We start from the raw sequence: 11,095 nt of genomic DNA on the forward strand, positions 1-11,095 counted from the left end.
GATCTGGGGTCTTGACTTCTTAAGCCTCTAGAGGGCGCAATTCTTATCCGATTGGAATGAAATTTTGCACGACGTTTGTTACGATATGCAACAACTTTGCCAAGTATGGTTCAAATCGGTCCATAACCTGATATAGCGGCCATATAAACCGATCTTGGGTCTTGACTTCTTGAGCCTCTAGAGTGTGCATTTCTTATCCGATTGGGATGAAATTTTGCACGACGTGTTTTGTTATGATATTCAACAACTGTGCCAAGTATGGTTCAAATCAGTTCATAACATGATATAGCTGCCATATAAACCGATCTTGGGTCTTGACTTCTTGAGCCTCTAGAAGGCGCAATTCTTATCCGATTGGAATGAAATTTTGCACGACGTGTTTGGTTATTATATCCAACAACTGTGCCAAGTATGGTTCAAATCGGTCCATAACCTGATATAGCTGCCATATAAACCGATCTGGGGTCTTGACTTCTTGAGCCTCTAGAGTGCGCAATTCTTATCCGATTGGGATGAAATTTTGCACGACGTGTTTTGTTATAATATCCAACAACTGTGCCAAGTATGGTTCAAATCGGTTCATAACCTGATATAGCTGTCATATAAACAGGTCTGGGGACTTGACTTCTTGAGCTTCTAGAGGGCGCAATTCCTATCCGATTTGGCTGAAATTTCGCAAGACGTTTTTTATTGTTACTTTCAACAACTATGTCAAATAAAATACAAGTCGATTCATAACCTGATATAGCTGCCATGTAAACCGATTTGGGATCTTGACTTCTTGAGCCTCTAGAGGTCGCAATTATTATCCGATTTGCCTGAAATTTTGTACGACGGATTCTTTCATGACCATCAACATACGTGTTTATTATGGCCTGAATCGGTCCATAGCCCGATACAGCTCCCATATAAATCGATCTCTCTATTTTACTTTTTGAGCTCACAAAGAGCGCAATTCTTATTCGAATTGGCTAACATTTTACACAGGTCTCCAACATATAATATAATTGTGGTCCAAACTGGACCATATCTTGATATCGCTCTAATAGCAAAGCAAATCTTTTCCTATATCCTGTTTTGCCTAAGAAGAGATGCCGGGAAAAGAACTCGACAAATGCGATCCATGGTGGAGGGTATATAAGATTCGGCCCGGCCGAACTTAGCACGCTTTTACTTGTTTTTTTTTGCCGTGTGCAGTGGGCAGTCAGCGATTTCGAGATGGGATTCTCCGTGAGGGGCCAGGTGGCACTGGCTCTTGTTTAAGTACTGAGTTCCATTGATACTCGAAATGAAAAGTCGAATTATTGGCGCCTTCAAATAATCAATAGCCAACATCAGCGTCTGTTCCAAAAAAAGGGGAGGCTGAATGCGAGGGTCGGTTCTTAAAGCAAGCGGCTCGCGACATCGATGCATACACGTGCAGCAAAACCCATGCGGTTGGGGTGCTGGGCCAGTCAACCGCCCCCGGAAGTTATCGGAATAACTTAGAGAAACAAAAGAATAGCAAGAATAGGCTCCCCTTACGTTGACGACCTACGCAAAAGAAACAAGTAAAAGCGTGCTTAGTTCGGCCGGGCCGAATCTTATATACCATCCACCATGGAATGCATATGTCTAGTTCATTTCCTGGTATCTCTTTTTAGGCAAACAAAGGATAAAAGAAAAGAATTGCTATGCTATTGGAGTTATACCAAGTTATGGTCCGATTCGGATCATAACTAAATTTTATTTTTGAGATCAAAGTAGAAGTCATTGTGTAAAATTTCAGCCAATTCGATTAAGAATTGCGCCCTTTAGGGGCTCAATAAGTAAAATAGGGAGATCGATTTATATGGGAGCTGTAGCAGGCTATAAAGCGATTCAGACCTTATTTAACACGTATGTTCAAGGTCATGGGAGAAGCCGTTATACAATTTCAGCCAAATCTGATAATAATTGCGCCCTCTAGAGGCTAAAAAAGTCAAAACTCCAGATAGGCTTTGCCCAATAAGATGATTTCAAAATCTGACAAGGTCTAATATCTAGGTGTGATCTTGGACAGGAAACTTAATTGGAAGTGTCACATTCAGGAGCGTGCCGAGAAGGCACACAGATGTTGGGCAATATGTAGAGGGAGCACGCCCACTAGGGCACTGGAGACTATCCTAGATATCCGACCCATTAACATACAGATTAAGTGTGAGGCAGCCACTGCGGCTGTGAGACTTAAAGCGATGGGAGAATGGATTGAGGATGGGAGCAGCCCATACCATAGCGGTATAATCGAGGCGACGATAGGATACCTTGAAGAAAGGGAAGAGGTTTCCGTTCGCTCATCTCAGGCATCCGAACGGAAACCAACACAGTGCTGTCAATCCAAGACTGTGCCGATCGAGACACTGCTTCGATCGGCACAGTCTTGGATTGACGGAACTCTAGTATTGTCATCTGGAAGATCATGTTACACGGATGGATCAAAGCTAGAGGACATTGAGCCTGGGGGTCTACATTGAGAACCCAAGGACTGAGATCTGTTTCAGACTACCTGATCATAATTCGGCCCTGCAGGTGGAAATTCGGGCGGTCACGGAATGCGTGAGTTGATGTTAACGCGAGGACGTCAATTGTGAACATCTTAATGGACAGGAAAATTGCCATAAGGGCATTAACAACCAGGACGATAAGATCATGAACAGTCTTGAAATGTAAGAAGGAAATTAACGGTTTCTCTGAGGATGGCACAATCCGCATCGTTTGGATGCCGGGCCATAACGGGGTAAGGGGGAATGCGAGGGCAGATGATTTGTCACGATTCGGACCATAAATGAATGCTGAACATTGTAGAAGCTATTGTGTGATGTTTCAGTTCATTTGGATAGGAATTGCTGTTTGTAGGGGTTCAAGAAGCAAAATCGAGAGATAGGTTTATTATGTATCAAGCTATTGATCGATTCAGACCATATTAGACACGTATGTTGAAGGTCGTGACAGAAGCCGTTATACAAAATGTCTGCCAAATCGGATGAAAATTGCGCCATTTAGAGGCTCAAGCAGTCAAGTACCCAGATCGGTTTATATGGCAGCTTTATCAAAACATGGACAGATTTGGCCCATTTACAGTCCTACACTAATAAAAAGTATTTGTACAAAATTTCAAGCGGCTAGCTTAACTTCTTCGAAAGTAAGCTTGCTTTCGATAGACATACGGACGGAGGGACGGACGTACATGGCTAGATCGACTTAAAATGACATGACGATCAGGAATATATATACTTTATGGGGTCTCAGACGCATATCTCGAGGTGATACAAACAGAATGCCGGAATTAGTATAACCCCATCCTGTGGTGGAGGGCATAAAAATATGGGGTCGCAAGTCCCTATTTGGACTTGTTAACAATGGTTGTCGTTAAAAAACTGAAATTGCAGTTTTAATTTGTTCATGGGTGCAATGGCGTGTTACAATCGGTTAACCCTGTTTTATACATAGTGCAGCGCATGAAAAAAAAAATACTTTTTGATTAATGCTCTTTCAACAATAATTATGTTTGATAATTTATCAAGGAAATCACCATCATCATTGCAACCGAATATTAAGTGAAATATTTACACTCACTGTGTAAGAGAAAAATATATTTAATGCCGAAAGAAAAACTTCAATATTTGTTTATATTTTGGTCTGTTATACATGTTTGTATTAATTTCTCATATGCGCTAGAATCCCAGATAAACCTTTCATCCCACAATACGTTTATCGGCAATCGCAGTAGCCAGTAACAAGTAAAAGTGTGTTAAGTTCGGCCGGGTCGAATCTCATATACCCTCCACTATGGATAGTATTTCTCAAGTTTTTATACCCACCACCGAAGGATGGGGGTATATTCATTTTTTCATTCCGTTTGCAACACATCGAAATATCCATTTCCGACCCTATAAAGTATATATTTTCTTGATCAGCGTAAAAATTTAAGACGATCTAGACATGTCCGTCCGTCTGTCCGTCTGTCTGTTGAAGTCACGCTACAGTCTTTAAAAATAGAGATATTGAGCTGAAATTTTGCACAGATTCTTTTTTTGTCCCTAAGCAGGTTAAGTAGTTAAGATGGGCTATATCGGACTATATCTTGATATAGCCCCCATATAGACCGATCCGCCGATTTAGGGTCTAAGGCCAATAAAGGCCACATTTATTATCCGATTTTGCTGAAATTTGGGACAGTGAGTTGTGTTCGGCCCTTCGATATCCTTCGTCAATTTGGCTCAGATCGGTCCAGATTTGGGTATGGCTGCCATATAGACCGATCCTCCGATTTAGGGTCTAAGGCCCATAAAAGCCACATTTATAGTCCGATTTCGCTGAAATTTGGGACTGTGAGTTGTGTTAGGCCTTTCGATATCCTTCGTTAAATTAGCCCAGATCGGTCCAGATTTGGATATAGCTGCCATATAGACCGATCCTCCGGCTTAGGGTCTTAGGCCCACAAAAGCCACATTTATTATCCGATTTTGATGAAATTCGGGACAGTGAATTGTGTAAGGCCCATCGACATCCTTCGTTAATTTGGCTCAGATGGGTTCAGATTTGGATATAGCTGCCATATAGATCGATCCTCCGATTTATGGTGTTAGGCCCATAAAAGCCACATTTATTGTCCGATTTTGCTGAAATTTGGGACAGTGAGTTGTGTTAGGCCCTTCGACCATCTCTCGTCAATTTGGTTCATATCGGTTCAGATTTGGATATAGCTGCCATATGGACCGATTTCTTGATTTATGGTTTTGGGCCCATAAAATTCTCATTTATTATCCGATGTCGCCGAAATTTGGGACAGTGTATTAAGTTAAGCTCCTTGACATACTTCTGCAATATCGCACAGATCGGTCCAGATTTGGATATAGCTGCCATATAGACCGATATCTAGGTTTTAGGTTTTGGGGCCATAAAAGACGCATTTATTGTCCGATGTCGCTGAAATTTGAGACAGTGAGTTTGGCTACGCTCTTCGACCTCCTTCTTCAATTTTGCCCAGATCGGTCCAGATTTGAATATAGCTGCCATATAGACCGATCTCTCGATTTAAGGTTTTGGGCCCATAAAATAGGCATTTATTGTCCGATTTCGCCAATATTTAGGACAGTGCTATGTGTTAGGCTCTTCGACATTTTTTATGCAACTTGGCCCAAATCGGTCCAGATTTGGATATAGCTGCCATGTAGACCGATATCTCGATTTAAAGTCTTGGCCCCATAAAAGGAGCATTTATAATCCGATTTCACTGAAATTTGACACCGTGACTTATATTAGGCTTTTCGATATCCGTGTCGTATATAGTTCCGATCGGTTTATTTTTAGATATAGCTACTATACTTATAAGTATTTGGTCCAGATCGGATCATATTTTGATATAACTGATATGGGACATAAGGTATGAAATTTTCACCGAATTTTGATGAAAGGTGGTTTACATATATACCCGAGGTGTTGGGTATCCAAAGTTCGGCCCGGCCGAACTTAACGCCTTTTTACTTGTTTGGACTTTACTTGGCTCGAACGTCAGAAGTCATAGCAGAAGTCATTGTGTCAACTTTAGTTAATCGGGTAAGAATAACGCACTTTTATATAGAGAGTTAATCAGGTTATGGATCTATTCAGACCATACTTGGCACGAACGTCGGAGGTCATTATATAGCAGCTATATCAGGTTATGGACCGATTCAAATCATACTTGGCACGAATGTTGGAGGATGTGGTAGAAGTCGTTGCGAAAAATTTCATCTTAATTGCGCCCTCTAGGGGCGGTTTATGTGGGCCTATATCCAAATCTGTAGTGACCCCCAACTCTAAAGCGATAAATCCCTAACGACCTACATCATCAATGTGCGCAAAATTTTCAAGTAACTAGCTTGACCCATCGACTGCTATCGTGATTTCCGCCGACGTACGGAAGGAGGAATGGATGGACAAGGCGGCTAAATCGACTCAGAATGTCAAGACGATCAAGAATATATATATTTTTTTAGGGTTACAAATCAATATTTAGCGATGTTACAAACTGAACGACTGATTAGTTTACCCACACCCTATGGTGGAGGGTGTTAGAAATCTGAAAGGACACTTACAAATACATATTGAGGTGTGTCCTTGGCATGCGGAAATATTTGTGGTAAATTATTACGCAATTTTTGTTTGACTATATCAAACGACGATGAACACAACACCAACACCCACCAGCCTTCATCCATTCGGTCGACCATTAAATTAAATAACCGTCCACCCAATCAAGGGCTGTACCTTCCCTCCTTATCAAAGGAATGAACTGCATTTACATGTAAAAGCAATTCCAGGAGATGTGGTAAATATCTTTCAATGCATTCGTTTACCATGTTCGACCGTCTGTGTGTATGGAAATCTGTGCACTTCTGAAATTTTGTAAATGAATTGCAATTATTGTCGACAGGATATTTCAATAAATGAATCCTCATCTACGGCAACCATATGTGTGTGCTGCACCTACAAACACACAAAATTTAAACACAAGCAAACGCAGCAAGACACATATGTGAACATTTTGTAATAACTGACTGCAATAACATTATACAGAGCGAGAGAAAGTCCTATCAAGGACAAGCTTAAAAGATATTGTATCACCGTGTTCAGAGAAAGAAAATTGGAAATTAAAGCTAAGAAAATATCGTAAGAAAGAACTTTTGACAAAATGTCGTCGAAATTTGGGACAGTGACTAAGGTTGGGCCCTCAACATCTTTCTGCAATATGATACAGATCGGTACAGATTTGGATATAGCAGTCATACTGACCGATCTCTCGACTAAAGATCTTGGACCCATAAAAGTGGCATTTATTGTCCGATTTCGACGAAATTTGGGACAGTGAGTTGTGTTAGGCCCTTTGATATCCTTCTTGTATTTGGTCCAGATCGGTTCAGATTTGGATATAGCTGCCATATCGACCGATCTCTCGATTTAAAGTCTTGGCCCCAAAAAGGCGCATTTATAATCCGATTTAACTGAAATTTGACACAATGATGTATGTAAGGCTTTTCGACATCTGTGTAGCATATGATTCAGATCCGTCTATATTTGGATATGACTACCAAAAAGACCAACATTTTGTTCTACAAAATTGAACAATGACTTGCACTTATAAGAACTCTCAATATACATGTCGAATTTTGTCCAAATCGGATCATATATTGACAAAGCTGATATGGGGGCATAAATTATGCATTTTTTTTACCGGACGCCTTTTTACACCTAGCGTTAAAAATAAAAACACCCGATAAAAAGGACACTTTGCACTTATGGGTTAATGTATAATGTAGTGTTTAGTCTTGTAAGCTTTTTGTTCTATAATGGTCGAGCGTATGATTGCAAATAAATCCTGAGACGATGTAGTTATATCCCTCCTTATGTCAGCCCATGCAAATAAATTTGTTGCTATTCATTTTTCATAACACTGTTCATGAATTGCATTTACATTTGCCAAAGGACAGACGTAGTTATGTTTCCTTACGTTTGTCTGCATGTTTTTCATGTAGCCTGCATGTGTTAAACTGTCCAATATTGTTTATTTACAACTACTGCAAATGCAGTTGGATGTCAGTGTCGATGGCGATGTCGATGTCGTTGCGACTGTTGCTTGTTTTCCATGTGGTTTCACTATAAAAATGTTGAAGGGATATTTGGGAGCCCAAACATTCATTTAACAAAGCAAGGATCGATGTTCATATGTCCACATGTATTTAAGTGTGAGTGTGTTTGTGTGTGTGTGAGTGTATGTTTATATGTCTATATTGTAAAATGGAAATACTTATATCTCCAGCGGTGTAAAGCATATGCAGCTGTTTGGTAGGGAGCCTCAAATGAAAGTGCCGTTTAAAATGCAGATTTAATCGTCTGCAATAATATTATTTTTGTCAAATTTGCATATCTCTGTACGCACGCACAGACACTTGTTGGTCAAACAAATGACAATTACAATAACAATAACATGACACAACAAGCACCATCGAGCTACTGAGGGCCTGGCCACAACGTCATCAATAGCCCGCAAAGGGAATGACAACAGTTTTGGTACAAAAGTGATTTGGAGATATTCGACATGTGTTTTTATTTTTCCTATTTGATCATCAATTGCCGTTTTTAATTAGGCTTTGGTGATGGTATGCGGCTTACTTTGTTGGACCATTTGCGTTAAGCAATTTTCTTTGAACATAGTTGCAAGGAATCTCAATTGAATTGCAGAAAGCAATTATTTGTTGAAGTTCAACCAAATGCACAGCTGCTGGGTGTTATATAATTTGTTTATGAGCAATTGATGTAATAAATACGATGATGTTGATTATGTTAGAAGTTAAGGCTCCACATCTGGATTCTCAAGGCAAAATAAACGATAGGTTCGGAAACTACCAGCTTCGTATACCGAAAGCGATAATATAAATAAAACGTGTAAAAAGGCATTAAGATCGGCCCGGCCCAACTTTGGATACGCACCACCTCGGGTATATATGTAAACCCCATTTCGTCACAATCCGGTGAAAATTGAATAACTTAAGCACCCAAATTCGACACGGACATTGAGTGGTCTAATATAGATGTAACTATTCAATTTTGTAGAACAAAATATTGGACTTTTTGGCCGATATATCCAATTATAAACCGATATGAATCAATTTAAGGTTGGATATCGCGAGGCTCAGAAAAACTCACTCAATAAACCTTTTATGGCCTTCGGACCCTTTATCGTGAGATCGGTCTATATGTTAGCTATATCTAAATATAGTACGATCTAAACAATATTTGGGTTAGTTGTCGGAAAGCCTTAAACTACTCACTGTTTCAAATTTCAGCAAAATCGGATGAAAAGTGAAGTTTTTACGGATATTAGACCCTTTATCGGAAAATCGGTCTATATAGCAGCTATATCCAAATATGGTCCGATTTGTTTAAGAATTGAATAAGCATGCATCAAAAAGACGTATCTGTGCCAAATTTCAGCTCAATTTCTCGATTTTTGAAGGCTTTAGAGTGATTACAACAGACAGACGAACAGACGGACAGACACACGGACATAGTTAAATCGTCTTAGAATTTAACGACGATCCGAAATATATATATACTCTGTAGGGTCGGAAATTGATATTTCGATGTGTTTCAAATGGAATGACTAAATGAATGTACCCCCTATCCTACGGTGGTGGGTATAAAACAAGTAAAATCGTGCTAAGTTCGGCCGGGCCGAATCTTATATACCGTCCACCATAATTCGCATTTTTCGAGTTCTTTCCCGGTATCTCGTTTTAAATAAACCAAGGATAAAAGAGAAGAATTGCTATGCTAATTAAATTTTGTAGACCACAGTGGAAGTAATGCAAATTTTGCCCATGACCATTCCACTAAGAAACAGGGGCAAACTTCTCACATATCAATGAGTGCAGTTTAACCTCAATGATAAGGGAACTCCTTTTTATAGCCGAGATGGCGTATCACAGAGTGACACCTCCATGGGGAGAAGTTTTACATGACACAAATGTTACCAGCATTATGAGTGGAAACCACAGCTGAAAATTTTTTATATGACAGCTATATCAGGTTATAGACCAATTCAAACCATATTTGTTACAGTTGTTGGAAGTTATAACAAAACACCTCATGCAAAATTTCAGCCAAATCGGATAAGAATGGCGCCCTCTAGAGGCTCAAGAAATCAGGACCCCAGATCAGTTTATATGACAGCTATATCAGGTTATGGACCGACTTGAACTATAATTGGCACAGTTGTTAGAAGTCATAACGATACACGTCGAGAAAAGAACCCGACAAATGCGATACATGATGGAGGGTATATAAGATACAACCCTGCCAAATTTAGCTTTTACTTGTTTCCCATTATACCTTCAATTTTACTTACATACTGAAATAATTAAATTGGCTATGGCAGAACATTTGTCTCATGAGCCGAACATAGAAGAGCGTTCTAAGCGCCTCGATCTTCTGCGCTCCTTCTGACACCAAGTTTCGAGGTGTTTTGCACCACTTGATCTTTCCATCGGGCTCTTTGTCATTCCGGTTTACATATACCACAGTGATTGCCTTTTTCATCCATTTTGACAACATGACCTTGCTAAAGCAACCTTTTAAATTTGATTTAACTATGATGTCGCCGTCATACAGCTCATACAGATCCTGGTTCATACGACGCCTATTTCCTCTATTCGCGCAAACTGGTCCATATATTTTATGAAGGATTTGTTTCACAAACACACCAAATACTGACTCATTTTCTTTCGCAAGTACCCATGCTTCGGAGCCATACAACAGTACAGATAGTATCAGTGTCATGTATGGTGCAATTTTAGCCTATCTAAAGGTGGCCGTAGGCTCAATATGGGTTCTTAATGGGAGGATAGTCCACTGGCTCTACAGAAACGTGATTAGACAAATACTTACTTACGTCATATACTGAAAGGAAGTAGGAAGGAGGTCAGTAGACCTGTTTGTATCCTAACGGGACACATAGGACTAGAAGCTCACTTATGAAAAAGACAATCTTAAGTATTTTGCATAAGTGAGCTCGTAGTCCTATGTGTCCCGTTATGATACCAAAAGCTATTCTGACCTCCTTCCTACTTCCTTTCAGTAATAACCTCGTCCTCTCACGATCCGGATCACCAACATAGGATTTTCGTCATCCTACCGACTGTTTCGCTGTTCTATAGTGTTACATGCGCGCCACGCGACGAACGCGCAGTTTCGGAGTTTATCTTGATATAGACTCCATAAAGATTAATCTACCGATTTAAGGTCCTACTCACATTAAAGCAACAATCATTGCTCGATTTCCATGAATTTTGGCACAATGATTTGTGTTGGGATACTCGATATCCATGCTGAATATCGTTCATATCAGTCTATATTTTAATATAGCCACCATATAGACCAATCTCCCGATTAAGGGTCTTATACTCATAAAAACTGCATTTATTACCCAATAGAATACAATTTGTGTTAAAATATTCGAAATTCGTGCCGAAGATGGTTCAAATTAGTCTGTTTCTTAATATGGCTCCCTTATAGACCGATCTCCCGACTAAAGGTC

The sequence above is a fragment of the Stomoxys calcitrans genome, chromosome 4 (genome assembly GCF_963082655.1).
Source record: "Stomoxys calcitrans chromosome 4, idStoCalc2.1, whole genome shotgun sequence".
In the NCBI taxonomy this organism is placed as follows: domain Eukaryota; kingdom Metazoa; phylum Arthropoda; class Insecta; order Diptera; family Muscidae; genus Stomoxys; species Stomoxys calcitrans.